General features: G+C 36.3%; 1 pseudogene; it reads right to left on the bottom strand.

Annotated features, from left to right (window-relative positions):
* Positions 1–10,854: 10,854 nt before the first annotated feature.
* Positions 10,855–11,775, bottom strand: LOC102272608 (olfactory receptor 5H2-like; annotated as a pseudogene).
* Positions 11,776–15,491: the final 3,716 nt, after the last annotated feature.

Genomic DNA, 15,491 nt, shown 5'->3' with positions numbered 1-15,491 from the left:
CTCAAATCTAAACCTCAGGTTCATGAGAATGTATTGATAATTCCAGGGAGGATGCTTACAGTGGGAAAAGTTTGTCTTTATGAAATTGTACAAGTACAGTGTGCAAATTTAAAGTATCCATATTTGCTTCAGTGTCCTCAAATAAGTTCAATGTTAGTATTTAAAATTTTTTAGAATAAATTTTAAATCAATTTTTCTTTATATATATGTTTTTCATTGAGCAAAAGTTTTCATACAATCTCCCCATGGAGTGCCTGTTTGAAAAAAAAAATACAATAGACAGGTTAAAGTTTTGCCTTAGGAGTTGCATGAAGATTACTAAGATTAAGGGGAGGACTATTCCCTATTCAGTTTTAAAAACAGTATTCTTAAAAAAAAAAACAACAGTATTCTTTGGTAGCTAAGGAATTATATATCCATTGATTAGCATATCTTTTATTCCTTTTCCCAGTGTCATACCTATTTCCATAAATACTGACTCTGTCCATGATTATTTCTGGTGCTTTTACCCATGTATCTGAATCATTTACTCTTTTTATATAAAGCATAATTTACATGTAAGGCTATTTAAGAAAGTTTTAACTAAATGCCCCAGATCACACTGATCTCCATTTTGTCTGCTCTCAAGCATGTCTTGTATATGCAACACAATCTAGAATGTCTTATGTATAATCTACCTTTTTATATTTGAAGGCACAATTTGCTTATTAAATTATAGACATTTTGAAGTTAACTGTGACTTGTACTTATGACAGCTGTGCTGTGCTACAAGGAGAAAACAGTATTGATTTCAGCCCTACCTCCATCCCAGTGACCTAGAAGGGGTGAAGTTGTTTTCAGAATCCTATCAGTGATCCTTAGTGACCTCTCCTGCAAGTTGAGTCTATTAATTTTGAAGAAGAGTCTACAAAGAAAAATGTTCAAACCTCATCATTCAAAAATTGGGGAATAATATCCAAAATATATAAGGAACTCATACAACTCAATAGTAAAAGTAAATCTGATTTAAAAGTGGGCAGAGGAACTAAAAGGGTATTCTTCCAGAAGACATTCAAGTAATCAACAGCACATGAAAGGGTATTTAGTATCACTAATCCTTAGGAAAATGCAAGTCAAAAACACAAGAAATTACCCTATACCTCTCAGAATGCCTGTCATCAAGAAGGCAAGAAATAAGAAGTATTGGCAAAGATGTGAAGAAAAGAGAATCATTATGCACTATTGGTGGGAATGTAAATTGGTTCAACCATTACAAATAAGATTGATTTTCCTAAAAAAATTAAAAATAAAACTGTCATACGATCCCTAAGTTCCACATCCGGGTGTATAATCAAAAGGAAATGAAAACAAGTTATAAAAGGGATATCTGCACTGTAATCGGAGAAGGCAATGGCACCCCACTCCAGTACTCTTGCCTGGAAAATCCCATGGATGGAGGAGCCTGGAAGGCTGAAGTCCATGGGGTCGCTAAGGGTCAGACACGATTGAGCGACTTCACTTTCACTTTTCACTTTGATGCATTGGAGAAGGAAATGGCAACCCACTCCAGTGTTCTTGCTTGGAGAATCCCAGGGATGGGGGACCCTGGTGGGCTGCCGTCTATGGGGTAGCACAGAGTTGGACACGACTGAAGTGACTTAGCAGCAGCAGCACTGTAATATTTATTGCAACATTATCCACAATAGACAAGACACCTAGTGTCCATCATAGGATGGATGGATAAGAAGACAAGGTGGATAGTGTGGTGTGTGTATGTATGTGTACATACACCCACACACACACACAATTGAATATTATTCAGCCACGAGGAAGAATGATACTCTGCCATTTGTGAAAACATGAACGGACCTGGAGGACCTTATGCTAAGTGATTAGAAAGACAAATACTGCATGGTATAATTCACATGTGGATCTAAAAAAGCAAAACTTATAAAACAGAGTAAAATGGTATTACTAGGGGATAAGGAGTAAGAGAATAGGAGTAATGTTTAAGGGTACAAATTTGCAACTAATAGATAAATAAGTCCTGGAATCTAATGCACAGTATAGTGAATGTAGACAAAAATATTTACCATAATCATCAAAAGTACTGAGACTAGATCTTAATTATTCCCACCACAGAAATGACAATTATGTGACATGACAGAGTCCTAAATGTTACAGTGACAATCATATTACCATATACAAACGTATCAAATCAGCATGTTATATATGTTAAATAATGTTTTTATGATAAATACCATATACATATTTAATTTAAAAGAAGGTATCCTTTCATTTGAATCTACTCATCAGCTATTTTTCGGACTCTAAAAAAATTGTGTAAGATTTTCTGAAGTATATCACAGTGGAATAAAAGCTAATAAATAATAGTAAGCTTGCTTTTATACTTTAGTTTTTCAAAAACTTAGAAGAGAAAACCCTTTAAATCTTAATGTAATTTTTGAGGACAAATTTTGTTTTCTTCTTAATAAGCTATCATTTAGTGATCCACTAACACTGTTAACTGTTAGGTTTACTAATATGAATTCTTTGGTCAAAATAGTTTTATTTTTCCATAATCAAAACATCAAAGTAAAAACACCAACTGAAAATTTTGGTTATTTGTTTTAAAGTACTAAAAATAATCCACTTAATTATTCAGCTAAGTTAGAAGTGTTCAATGTGAGTGCCTGAATTATTTAATAGAGTTCTTATCTTTACCTGTATATTTTGAAGTTCTACCTGAGTCTGAAAAACTTATTGTGAATAACAGTTTGAATCTCATCCTGAATTTTCCACAATTCAGTTTTGAAAAGAGCTGGAAAGATAATGGCATAGTTGAAACCTAGTAACAACCAAAAATGCTTAATAATTGCAGATAAATATATAAATGGATGTTAATACTAAAAGTAAAAATAAATTAGAATATCCCCCTTACCTAAATTTCACTAAGAATGTTTTGTAGCACCTCACGTTTCCTTCTTGGCTTAGGTCTTACAGAATTTCAGAATATAAGCTTTGGTCTCTAAAACATTTGGGATTAAAAGAATGAAAATCAGGAGACTGCAAAGAGGTCAGAGTCAATAATTATGTTCCTTACAATGCAAAGTTAAAATTTTCCATCAAATCCTAAGGGATTTCCTTGCACAGACATGAGAGTATTTCTGTGGGGAGATTCAATCCCCTACACATAAATAGATGCCTTATAAGACTAAAGTTGTTTGATGATCACCTTGATAATTATTATATATATTCTTATTAAATGCTGTTTATTATCTGCATAAATTTTAAATGAGCTGAAAACAATCTAATATTAATTTTACCTTTTACTGAAACAATTAATATGCCTTATGAAAGATTATTAGAATTTTGAAAGGAGACTAAAAGATGTGATAGGTTCAGCCAGGGTCATTAACTTTACTCTGTTATTTACATTTGTCCCAATATCTTTTAAAAACCTCTTTGAAAACTGTAATATCATTATTTATTCCTACATATGAATTACTGAGATGTTTCTCCTACCTTTTCAGTTTCCCTCAGCTGCTATTATCTTTTTTACCTTATTTTTTCCCCTTCCTTCCACTTTGCTGTTGTTCAGTCACTAAATTGTGTCGACTCTTTGCGAGCCCCGTGGACTGCAGCATACCAGTCTTCCCTGTCCTTAACTATTTCCCAGAGTTTGCTCAAACTCATGTCCATTGAGTCAGTGATGCCATCCAGCCATCTCATCCTCTCTCATCCCCTTCTTCTCCTGCCTTCAGTTTTTCCCAACATCAGGGTCTTTTCCAATGTGTTGGTTCTTCACATCACATGCCCAAAGTATTGGAGCTTCAGCTTCAGCATCAGTCCTACCAATGAGTATTCAGGGTTAATTTCCTTTAGGATTGACTCGTTTGATCTCCTTGCAGTCCAAGGGACTCTCAAGAACCTTCATTCCATTAATTACCTTCGATATGCTACGTATTTATTTGTTATTGCATCACAAGGAGTCAGTCGGTCACTCCTTCCACCCAATCACCATTAGCATATAGACTTAAAAGGAAAGGGATTTCTCTGTTATGTTCATCCCTGTATATTTCTAACATCTTAAACAATATGTGACATTTTGTGGTGCTCAACAAATATTTGTCCAGTGAATGAAAAAATTATACTCTCCTACTCAAGAAGTTGCAAGGTCTTCCATTGGTTTTTCACACAAGTCCATTTTTTTAAAATTTTTGTCTTTTCAGATGCTACACAGTCTGTCTGTATTTTCCCTGTCACCTTTCTTTATTCCTCTCACCTCAGGGCATTCGGCCATGTGCCTCCCTTCATTGTTCCGTGCACCTGTTTAATTAATTTGCTTATGCTTCCCTCATCTAAAACACTGTCTTCCTCTCTACTCCAAGAACTACACCATCCTCATCTCAAATCAAATCTCCTCCTTAAGGACTTTCCTAGGTCCTTAAATTTATTTTTTCATTTCCTAATATACAAGAATGTTGCTGTTCAGTCTCTCAGTCTTTTCCACTCTTTGCTACCCCATGGACTGCAGCACGCCAGGCTTCCTTGTCCTTTACCATCTCCCAGAGCTTGCTCAAACTCATGTCCATTGAGTTGGTGATGCCAACCAACCATCTCGTCCTCTGTCATTTGCTTCTCTTCCTGCCTTCAATCTTTCCCAGCATCAGAGTATTTTCTAATGAGTTGGCTCTTCATATCAGGTGACCAAAGTATACATGGTACTTGTTTTTGTATTGCATTTGCTACTTGATCAAGTACAACTTGTATGTGTCTTGATTTTAAGTCTTGACTATATATGCTTAAGTCAGCAAGTCACTGACTGTGTCATATGTAATTGGAACCTGCATTCACAAACTGAGCTAGATCCTCAGTATGTGCTTTTTTATTTTTAAAATTTCAGTTCAGTTTAACCTTAATCAAGTGCTTGCAATAGACATGGTGTTGGAAAAGATGGTGGGTAAAGTGAGCACAGAATATGAGCATGGGGGATAAGACTTTCTCAAGTTTTACAAATGCTTCTGATAAAAATCTCCTAGTGATGACAGAGACACTTACATTGCTAACTACCGTGCAATTTAGGTTGTGATATAAAAAAGTATAAATAAGCTGTATTAAAATATAGTGAACAAAGTTAACTGTGACCTGGACAAATTAAAAAAAAAAAAAAAAGATTTCTAAGTGGAATTGTCATTCCTGATGAACCTTGAAGATAAATTAGGATTTTATAAGCAAAGCACATGAGGAAAGAATTAGCATGAGGGAATCAAATGTTAAAAGCCTAGAAACTTGAAAAAGCAAGACCTAATTAAAAGATTAATAGCAAACTAGAGTGGTAGAAGTTTACTTATACATAATATAAAGAGAACAGGTAATATAAAGGGAATGGAGAATTAGATTGGAAGTTTTGGTTCCTTTCCATTGATTTTTTCTGTCCTTTCCAATTTACCAAACCCTGTTTCTCAGTAAAGTCACAACTAACTCTAAATGCCTGCTCCAAAGAACATCTAATTACCTTTCTAACCAAACTGTAGGCTTTGACTCTATTGAAAATCTTAACTTTTGGCTTCTGTGATAACACTCACTGCTTCAATCTTCCTGATTGTTCCATCTGCTGGAACAGATTATATGCTGAGTTGTGGTTCTTTCTTTTTCCTTAATTATACTAATGTTCCCCTGAGTTCTATACTTGATCTCATTCTTCTTTCATTCTAGAATTTCCCCCAGATTGTCTCATCTCCTCGTGTATTTCACCTATTTTCCAACTTCTGGTTGCTTCACAATATGAGAGATTCCAAACCATTTTTGGTGTACATTCATGTCAGTAAAGTCATTTGGTATATTTCTAAACATAAAAATTTTATTTATAAATTAGATAGACATACCACACTGCTAAAATATTATGCATATTATAAAACATAAAAATGGAAATCAAAACAATAAGACTAAATGATAGAAATGATACTAGATTTTAAGATTTTAGATCATATTAGATATTGAAATTTCTTTTAAATTATTATTGCTCTTATAAAAAATTTTATAGCACCTCTCTTAGAGGTTCTTTCCTATGATTAAGCTCAGTGGCAAACTTTAACAAACCAGTTGGGCAGGAGTTCTAATGCCTCAGGCTACTTTGGGTCATTAGATTTGTGTCACCCCACCAGGTAAATAGCAATAATTAGCTTCAGTACTTCCTGAAGTCAATGGGAATATGACTGGTAGTGGAAGAATGTATAAATGTATAAAGTTTTAAATGCCATGTCATTAGTTACAGATATGAAGACAGTAATGCTGCTGTATGTGTCAGGAGCCACCTTAGGCATTACTGACAAAATGGAGGCACGGCCCCAGCCTACTCTCCTCATTCCGCAGGCACAGACTGGGATGAAGGAGTTAGCTCTTGTGATTCTGACTTGTTTCTTCCTTTCTTCAGTTGAGTTGGTTGGAAAGAATGTTAAGATGCTTATTGTTCTTGAGAGAAGCTTGAGAAAGCACAAAGCCTTCTGCAGTTGTGCCCAGAAAATAATCTATAAAGTAACCATTGACATTTGTTTAAGAATTTTTACAAAGAATGTCCCAGAATGAGCAGGTAGGCCACAGCTTGAGGCCATGGGAAGGACTATTATCTAAGACCTGTTTGTGAGGGATATGTTTATGGCAAAGGAAGTTTGCTGAGCTTGGTTTAGGAATAATTAAGAATAGCTAGAAGCCTTTTTAGGAGATAGTGAGCTTCAGATACTAGGGGCAAGCAGGATTTAGAAAGATAAGAAATAAACTGAGGAATGTGGTATGCAGCCCAGACATAAGCATGAGTTACAATGTAATCACAAGTAAACAGGATTCTGAGAGAATCGCTGAAGCAGGAAGGGCAACAATGAAACAATAATCTGGGTGAGGGGGAACTGAAAATGTCAAACATCTGACCTAATGCTTTTGAAAAAGTATAAAAGAGAACCTGATGCCTGAAATAAACATGTAGTCCCCTACCTCCTGTCAGGCTATATCGTTTCCTGCCAACACCTCATCCCTTCAGGCTGATCCCCTGGCTGCTGGAGCTGGACTCTGGCATGTATGTATTTTCTTTCTGTTTTGGTAAGAATACGTGTGTGTGTATGTTTATACATATACAGATAATATATTTGTTTTCTTTCCACTATTATTCCTTATCCCTTGTCACATAACATAAGATGTATTAACTATATATCATTGTAATTAAGCATTGTTAATTAGACATCATAGTATTAAGTCCCCAGATATTGAGGAGAAGAGTAAACATCACTTAAGGATTTTACCTTCTTATCTGGGGAAAGACTTAGTGCATTTTCAGTTGTACACAGCATAGTTGTATCATGTTAGGCAGAATTATGACCTTGTTGTCTTTATTTGAAGATTAAATATGGTAAGGAATTATGTATAGATGCCAAATTGATAACAGGTAAACTTGTGATGGCTCACTTTATGTATCAGCTTCTCTGGGCCATGGGATATCCAGATATCTTGAAAAATATTACCTATGGATGTGTGTCTGTGAGGGTGTTTCCAGACCTGATTAGTTTGGAGTTAGTAGACTGAGTAGAGAAGGCAGTGGCACCCCACTCCAGTACTCTTGCCTGGAAAATCCCATGGATGGAGGTGCCTGGTGGTCTGCTGTCTGTGGGGTCTCACAGAGTCAGACACGACTGAAGCAACTTACCAGCAGCAGCAATAGACTGAGTAAAGCAGATGCCTCTCCCTAATTTAACAACAACAGCAAAAAAAGCAGTGGATCATTGAATTTTCTCTCTACTTGTCTCAGACATTGCTCTTTCATGTCTTTGATGGTTTTGGTTCTTAAGATTTCAGACTCGGACAGAAATCTATACCATTGATTCTACTGTCTCGGGCCTTTGAACTATGAACATCTATTGCCTTGGGTCTCCTGCTTGCAGAGGGCAGATTCTCAGTCTCTATAATTATATGTGCCAATATCTTATAATAAAACTCTTTATATGGTAAACATTTAGATAGATATCTATATGTATATATAAATTATATATTTATATCATATTGGTTCTGTTAACTGGAAAACCCTATGTTAACACAAATACTCACAGTACATTTAGCAAGTTTCTTGCTTTATATCGAAAAGTAGAAGGAAATATCATGACAATCTGTTAATCATTTCATTCAAATAAGTGTCATTTAAATGGTATTAATATCTTCTCAGAAGTTAAAAAAATCATATTCTGACAACATTTATAATGTCTAATATATGATTTGCTCCGAGTTCTGCATACAAAGAATAATTTGGCAGCTGTGTTTGGGAAGTAAGACAGGATCCCCAGAATGGGAGGAAAAGTAACTTGAGTTTTGTAAATCAAAAAGATATGTAGTTATGAAGGTGAAGGTCTCAGTGGTATCAGAAAGAATATACATAGAGTCAGTGGTGAGATGAAGAGAAAGGTGGAGCTGAAGATGAATAACTTATTATTCTTAGAGTATGTAGTGGGATAAAATGGACATTTAAGGACTTGAAGGCACAAACATCCAAATTCTTGTTTATTTCCATGTTCTTCCCATCCGCTCACTGAGCTACATAACCTTGTATCATCTCAAAGTTATTTGATCTTTGACATTCATTGGATCATAGAGAAAGCAAGGAATTCCAGAAAAACATCTACTTCTGCTTCATTGACTACATGAAAGGCTTTTACTGTGTGGATCACAGCAAACTGTGGAAAATTCTTAAAGACATGGGAATACCAGACCACCTTACCTTCTTCTGAGAAACCTGTATGCATGTCAAAAAGCAATGGTTAGAACCTTACATGGAACAACTGAGTGGTTCACAATTGGGAAAGGAGTGCAACAAGACCATATATTGTCACCCTGTTTATTTAACCTATACACAGAGTGTGTGTTAATTTCTCAGTCATATCCAGCTCTTTGTGACCCTGCAGACTGTAGCCCACCAGGCCCCTCTGTCCATGGAATTCTCCAGACAAGAATACTGGAGCCAGTAGCCATCCCCTTCTCCAGGGAATCTTCCCAACCCAGGGATAGAACTTGGGTCTCTTGCATTGCAGGAAGTTTCTTTACCATCTGAGCCATCAGAGAAGCCAGAGTACATCATGTGAAATGCCAGGCTGGATGACTCACAAGCTGGGATCAGGATTGCTTGGAGAAATAGCAACAACCTCAGATATGTAGATGATACCACTCTAATGGCAGAAACTAAAAAGGGACTAAAGAGCCTCTTGATGAAGCTAAAAGAGAAGAGTGAAAAGCTGGCTTAAAACTCAAAATTCTGAAAACTAAGATAATTGCATCTGATACAATCACTTTATGGCAAATAAAAGGGAAGAAGTAAAAGCAGTAACAGATTTGATTTTCTTGGGCTCCAAAATCACTGCACATGATTACTGAAGCCATGAAATTAAAAGGTGCTTGACAAACCTAGACAGCATATTTAAAAGCAGAGACATCACTTTGCCGACAGAGGTGCATATAACCAAAGCTATGGTTTTTCCAGTAGTCATGTCTGGATGTCAGAGTTGGGCCATAAAGAAGCTGAGCACCGAAGAATTGATGCTTTTGAATTGTGGTGCTGGAGAAGACTCTTGAGAGTCCCTTGGACTGCATGGAGATCAAACCAGTCAATCCTAAAGGAAATCAATCCTGACTATTCATTGGAAGGACTAATGCTAAAGCTGAAGTTCCAGTATTTTGGCCACTTGATGCGAAGACCTGACTCATTGAAAAAGACCCTGATGCTGGGAAAGATTGAAGGCAAAAGGAGAAGAGGGCAACAGAGGATGAGATGATTAGATAGCATCACCAACTCAGTGAACATGCCTAGGAGATAGTGAAGGACAGGGAAGCCTGGCATGCTTCAGTCCACGGGGTCACAAAGATTCAGATACGACTTAGCACCTGAACAATGACAACAACAAATATACATTTACAGCCCCTCATTGTCAACAACACACTCCAACAACAATTACTGTTATTGTTAACTGTTAACAATATACTACTGTTCTTCAAATCTTAATCTTTTGCCTATTTTTAATTCTAGAAAAATTGACCATTTTCTTTCTATTTTTCCATTTTTTTTCTTCTTTTCTATGCCTATCCAACTTAAACCATCATTGTAATCTGTTAGTTTTCTAAATTAGTGAAGTTTTTCAGACTGACCTTCAAATACAAACAAAGCTAGAAAGGTCCTTAGAAAGCATCATAGACAGTGAGACACAACTTGCCTCTTTGCCTGTCTCTAAAAAGCATACTAGCTAAGGGCATCTTTTACACTGTAGCTCTGACTTAATATCTTACTTCTAATGCCATTTTTCCTCATTATTTTCTAATTTCTGTTTATTTCTCTATGTGATATGAGAGTTCATCCCTACTAAAGATTTGTAATGAGTCAGATAAAGTAGAAAGTAATACCTTTTGATGGCAGGCAGAATTCTGGGAATACTTCTGTTCATTCAAACACAAACCTGCCTACTTGTGGAGTTACATGTGATATGAGGCTCTACAGTTGTGTGAGTATCAAATACATGATAAACTATTCAGAGGAACTCCACTAACTTAGTACTTAATGCATTTATAAAGTCACACATTGAAGAACATTCAAACATGAAATATTTCCATTTGTTTTCTACTTTAATTACTTTTCTATGACATAAACAATTGATTAAATACCTTATATATTTTAGAATAAGATGAACAAATGCTTTAAAGAATTTATTAGGCACTAACATCTTAAGTTATTAAAATAATAGGACAATTATAAATGTAGAAAACTTTGAACACTAATCAGCATGTCACAACATCTAACCTGTAACATTTTGTGTTGTTTTAATGAAAAAAGAACATTTATTAGTATGATATCTACTCTTTTCTTTTTAACATTTTTGTCAGTGAATCTATGACTTTCTTATTTCTCAATCTGTAGATAATTGGATTTAACAAAGGAATTATAACAATGTAAAATAGAGAGTCCATCATATCCTGATCATCTGCTTGTGCAGATCCACGGCACACATACATGAAAAGAGGCACATAATATAAACAGACAGATAGCAGGTGGGTGCCACAGGTGGAGAAGGTCTTCCTCACGCCTTCAACAGACTTCTTTTTTAAAATTGTAAAGAGAACAAGCAAATAAGACACAAGAACATGAGAAAGGTGAATACATGTATTGATCCAGAGAAAATAAATACTATCAGAAAATTAATGGAAGGGTCAGTACAGGACATCTTAAACAATGGTATAATATCACAGTAAAAGTGCTATACTATGATGGAATTACAAAAGGTTAATTTGAATTAAAAAGTGTTATGAAGTGTGGCATGAGAAAGGCCACCTAAAAATGACAAAGCTAATAGCCAGATGCACAGTCTATCTGTCATAATCACTGGATAATATAATAGTTTACCTATGGCCACATAGCAATCATATGCCATTGTTGCCAGCAAAAAGCATTCTGTGGTTACACTGATTGCAAGGGGAAAAAATGTGTAACTTGCATTCAGTGAGAGAGATAATTTTGCTCTTGGTACAGAAGTTGACCAGCATCTTTGGAGTCACTATGGAGGATATCCAGGCATCAACAAAGGCCAATTTTCCAAGGATTAAGACGGGAATGTAAAGGTTAGGGTCATTGCAGAAGAGAACAATCAGACCAAGATTTCCCACAATGGTGATGAAGTATATCACCAAGAATAAGAACAAGGGGATTTATCACCATAGTTGATACTTAAGTCCTGTGAGAAAAAATTCCATCAGCAATGTTGCTTTTTTCATTTCCATATCCTTAATAGATGGCCTCGAAAAACAATGCAGTAAATGTGAAAAGAAGATTATATATCAGAAGATTAAAAAAAACAGTTAGGCTAATTTAAACAAAACCATAAACTAGCCTGAATATGATTTTATTTACTCGTACTTTAATATGAGAAAAGTATTAGGGAAAATTGTTATATTTGGAAAATGTGATTATTTTAGTTCAAAATATGTACAGGAATAAACTTATTTAGAAAAAGGAAATTCTAAACATGAACAAATGTATGGGGAAACTATTTAATGAGATATGGAAATTCCGTGTGTTTGAGATAAATGCAGGTTTTAAAAATGTTGGAAAGGCCTAGGTTATCAAGTGAATTGAATATCATAAGAATAATCTTCAATTTTATTCATTAATCATCAGGCAAGCACTGAAAACTTTTAAGATGTGGCGTGTCATCAATGGTTATTTTTGAAATTAAATATTTGGTTGCAGAAAACAGAATGTAGGAAGAAGAGTCTTGTGTCATAAATACTCTTTAGTAAGCTATGACTCTTGTCCAGTTATTCCCAAATTAGATTACATGTCCAAATTGTTTGGGGTAATTTTTCATGCAGAATATTGTCTGAGATACTATTTTAGAAATTGATCCAAAAGATCATGAATGTGGTCAAATAACATGTATTTTTCAGTACTCCCCAGGTGATTAAAAGTATGTGAAGTTCTTCTTCATGTGTGATGTGATTGGGGTGATGAGGGAGAAGACAGAGATGTCACTTCAGTTCAGTTCAGTAGCCCAGTTGTGTCCAACTCTGCAACCCAGTGGACTGCAGAATGCCAGGCTTCCCTGTCCATCACCAACTCCCAGGGCTTACTCAAACTCATGTCCATTGAGTTGGTGAGGCCATCCAACCATCTTATCTTCTGTTGTCCCCTTCTCCTCTCACCCTCTATCTTTCCCAGCATCAGGGTCTTTGCAAATGAGTCAATTTTTCACATCATATGGCCAAAGTATTGGAGTTTCAGCTTCAGCGTAAGTCCTTCCAATGAATATTCAGGACTGATTTCCCTTAGGATGAACTGGTTGGATCTCCTTGTTGTCCATGTGACTCTCAAGCGTCTTGTCCAACACCACAGTTCAAAAGCATCAATTCTTTGGCACTCAGCCTTCTTTACAGTCCAACTCTCATATCCATGCATGACTATTGGAAAAACCATAGCTTTGACTAGACAGACCTTTCTTGGCAAAATAATGTCTCTGCTTTTTAATATGCTGTCTAGATTGGTCATAACTTTTCTTCCAAGGAGCAAGCGTCTTTTTATTTCATGGCTGCAATCACTATCTGCAGTGATTTTGGAGCCCCCAAAAATAAAGTTTGTCACTGTTTCCATTGTTTCCCCATCTATTTGCCAAGAGTGATGGGACTGGATGCCATGATCTTAGTTTCCTGAATGTTGAGTTTTAAGCCAACTTTTTCACTCCCCTCTTTCACTTTCATCAAGAGGCTCTTTAGTTCTTTTTCTCTTTCTGCCATAAGCATGGTGTCATCTGCATATCTGAGGTTATTGATATTTCTCCCAGTAATCTTGAACAAGCACTCCAGCTTGTGCTTCATCCAGTTTAGCATTTCTCATGATGTACTCTGCATATAAGTTAAATAATCAGGGTGACAATATACAGCCTTGACATACTCCTTTCCTGATTTGGAACCAGTCTTTTGTTCCATGTCCAGTTCTAACTGTTGCTTCTTGACCTGCATACATATTTCTCAGGAGTCAGGGAAGGTGGTCTGGTATTCCTATGTCTTTAAGAATTTTCCACAGTTTGTTGTGACCCACACAATCAAAGGCTTTGGCATAGTCAATAAAGCAGAAATAGATGTTTTTCTGAAACTCTCTTGCTTTTTTGATGATACAATGGATGTTGGTAATTTAATCTCTGGTTTCTCTGCCTTTTCTAAATCCAGCTTGAACATCTGACAGAGACATAGATCAAAATAAACCACGGCTTCCCTGGTGGCTCAATGGTAAAGAATCCACCTGCCAATGCAGAAAACCTTGGTTCAATCTCTGGGCCAGGAAGATACCATAGAGAGTGGACTTGTGGGCACAGCAGGGAAAAGAGAGGGTGGGACAAATTGAGATACCACGTGCCACCAAGTAACTAAGCCCATGACCCACCACTGTTGGGCCTGTGTTCTAAAGCCTGGGAACCACAGCTACTGAGGCCAGGAGCCACAGCTACTGAAGCCCCCTCAATGAGAAGCCCACACGCTGCAACTACAGAGCAGCCTCTGCTCTCTGCAACTAGAGAAAAGCCCACACATCAACAAAGAACCAGGACAGCCAAAAATAAATAAGTAAATACAATTATTAAAAATAAATCAGAATATAGAATCAATGAGATTCGGTGACAGATTAAATGTGAAGGAGTGGTTAGTAAGAGGGTCACTTGGTGACTGATTAGGTGTTCATTAAAAACTGAGACTGAAGACTCAGATGCAGTAGCTAGTTTTTGCAAGGGGCATCTTCTGAATATCTGAGTGAGATAAACATAGCAGTGTGATTCTACAAGTGTTTAATAGAAATAATGACTTGGGTGTCATTGAGGTGAATGAAAGCAGTTACTATGGCTGATACGTTGAACAGTGTGCATAAAGTAAAAAATGGAAGGAATGAAAATAAATTTGAAGAAGTTATATAAAGAGATTAAAGATGAATATACATAATTTATTGGATGGATGACATCTGATTCTCTTTTCTACCAAATTAGTCTTGGTGGAGACTAAAGCTCTCATCCTTTCTAGAAGCCAAAATTTCTGGAAACTAACTTTCCCATCCATGGTACCTAGAGGGAGGGGACTTGGTATAGCTGGGAAAAAAAAAAAAAAAAACTCATTTACCCTGGATTTGGGATTTGGAGAGGGGGGACAGAGGTCAAACATGGGACAAAGAGAATTTTGGTTGCTTTGATTGCAAAATCAACTGAGGAACCAGAACATGAATCCTGTGCACATAGCAGTGCCATCGATAGTGAGTCGTGGAATTCAAGTTCAGCGGCAATGACAAGTGATCTTATTGAGCTAGAGCTGGGACATATTTTTGGCTATTGACTGTCTGACTTCTTTCTTTTTATCTTGCCAATTTCTCCAGTGGATTTCTCCAATTCCCCTAACATTTCTGTGTTTAAGCCAGTTTTTATTCAGTTAACTCATTTCATCTTGCAACCAAGAGCTCTGGCTCACAAAGGAGGAAAAAAGGAAAGACAAGAAAAGGATGCTGAGCAGAGTGAACAGAGAAGGTGGGAATTGGAAAGCTGAGTGTTGGTAACTTAGAGAGAGGAAAATACTCAAGAAGGACAAAGCAAAATAGAGTGTCTAAAGCAAAACAACTTCTCTGGGAGGATAAGAAGTGAACAGAAGTCACTGAGTGTGAGAATTAAGAGATTTTTAGTGGGAGCAGTCTCCATTTGGGGATAGAGTTGAGATCAGAGAATAATAAGAAGGGAATGGGAAGCAAGTGACACAGCAGTGAGGAGAATGGAATAAAGTATTTAAGATGTGGACAACAGTTGACATTTGTTTACCACCCACAGGCAAATGCATTTTTTCCTTATAGAGCAATATTATGAAAGTTTTGAAAAGAGAGAGAGAGGAGGGAATTGAGAAGAGAGTGGGTAGAGAAGTGGAATGGGAAATTTGAGTGGATGAAAACAAGGAACAACAAAAAACAGGAAGAGACT

This window comes from Bos mutus, chromosome 1 (assembly GCF_027580195.1).
Source record: "Bos mutus isolate GX-2022 chromosome 1, NWIPB_WYAK_1.1, whole genome shotgun sequence".
Classification (NCBI taxonomy): Eukaryota; Metazoa; Chordata; class Mammalia; order Artiodactyla; family Bovidae; genus Bos; species Bos mutus.
Note: the sequence above shows the minus strand (reverse complement) of the source record. Positions and strands in the feature narration are given on the sequence as shown.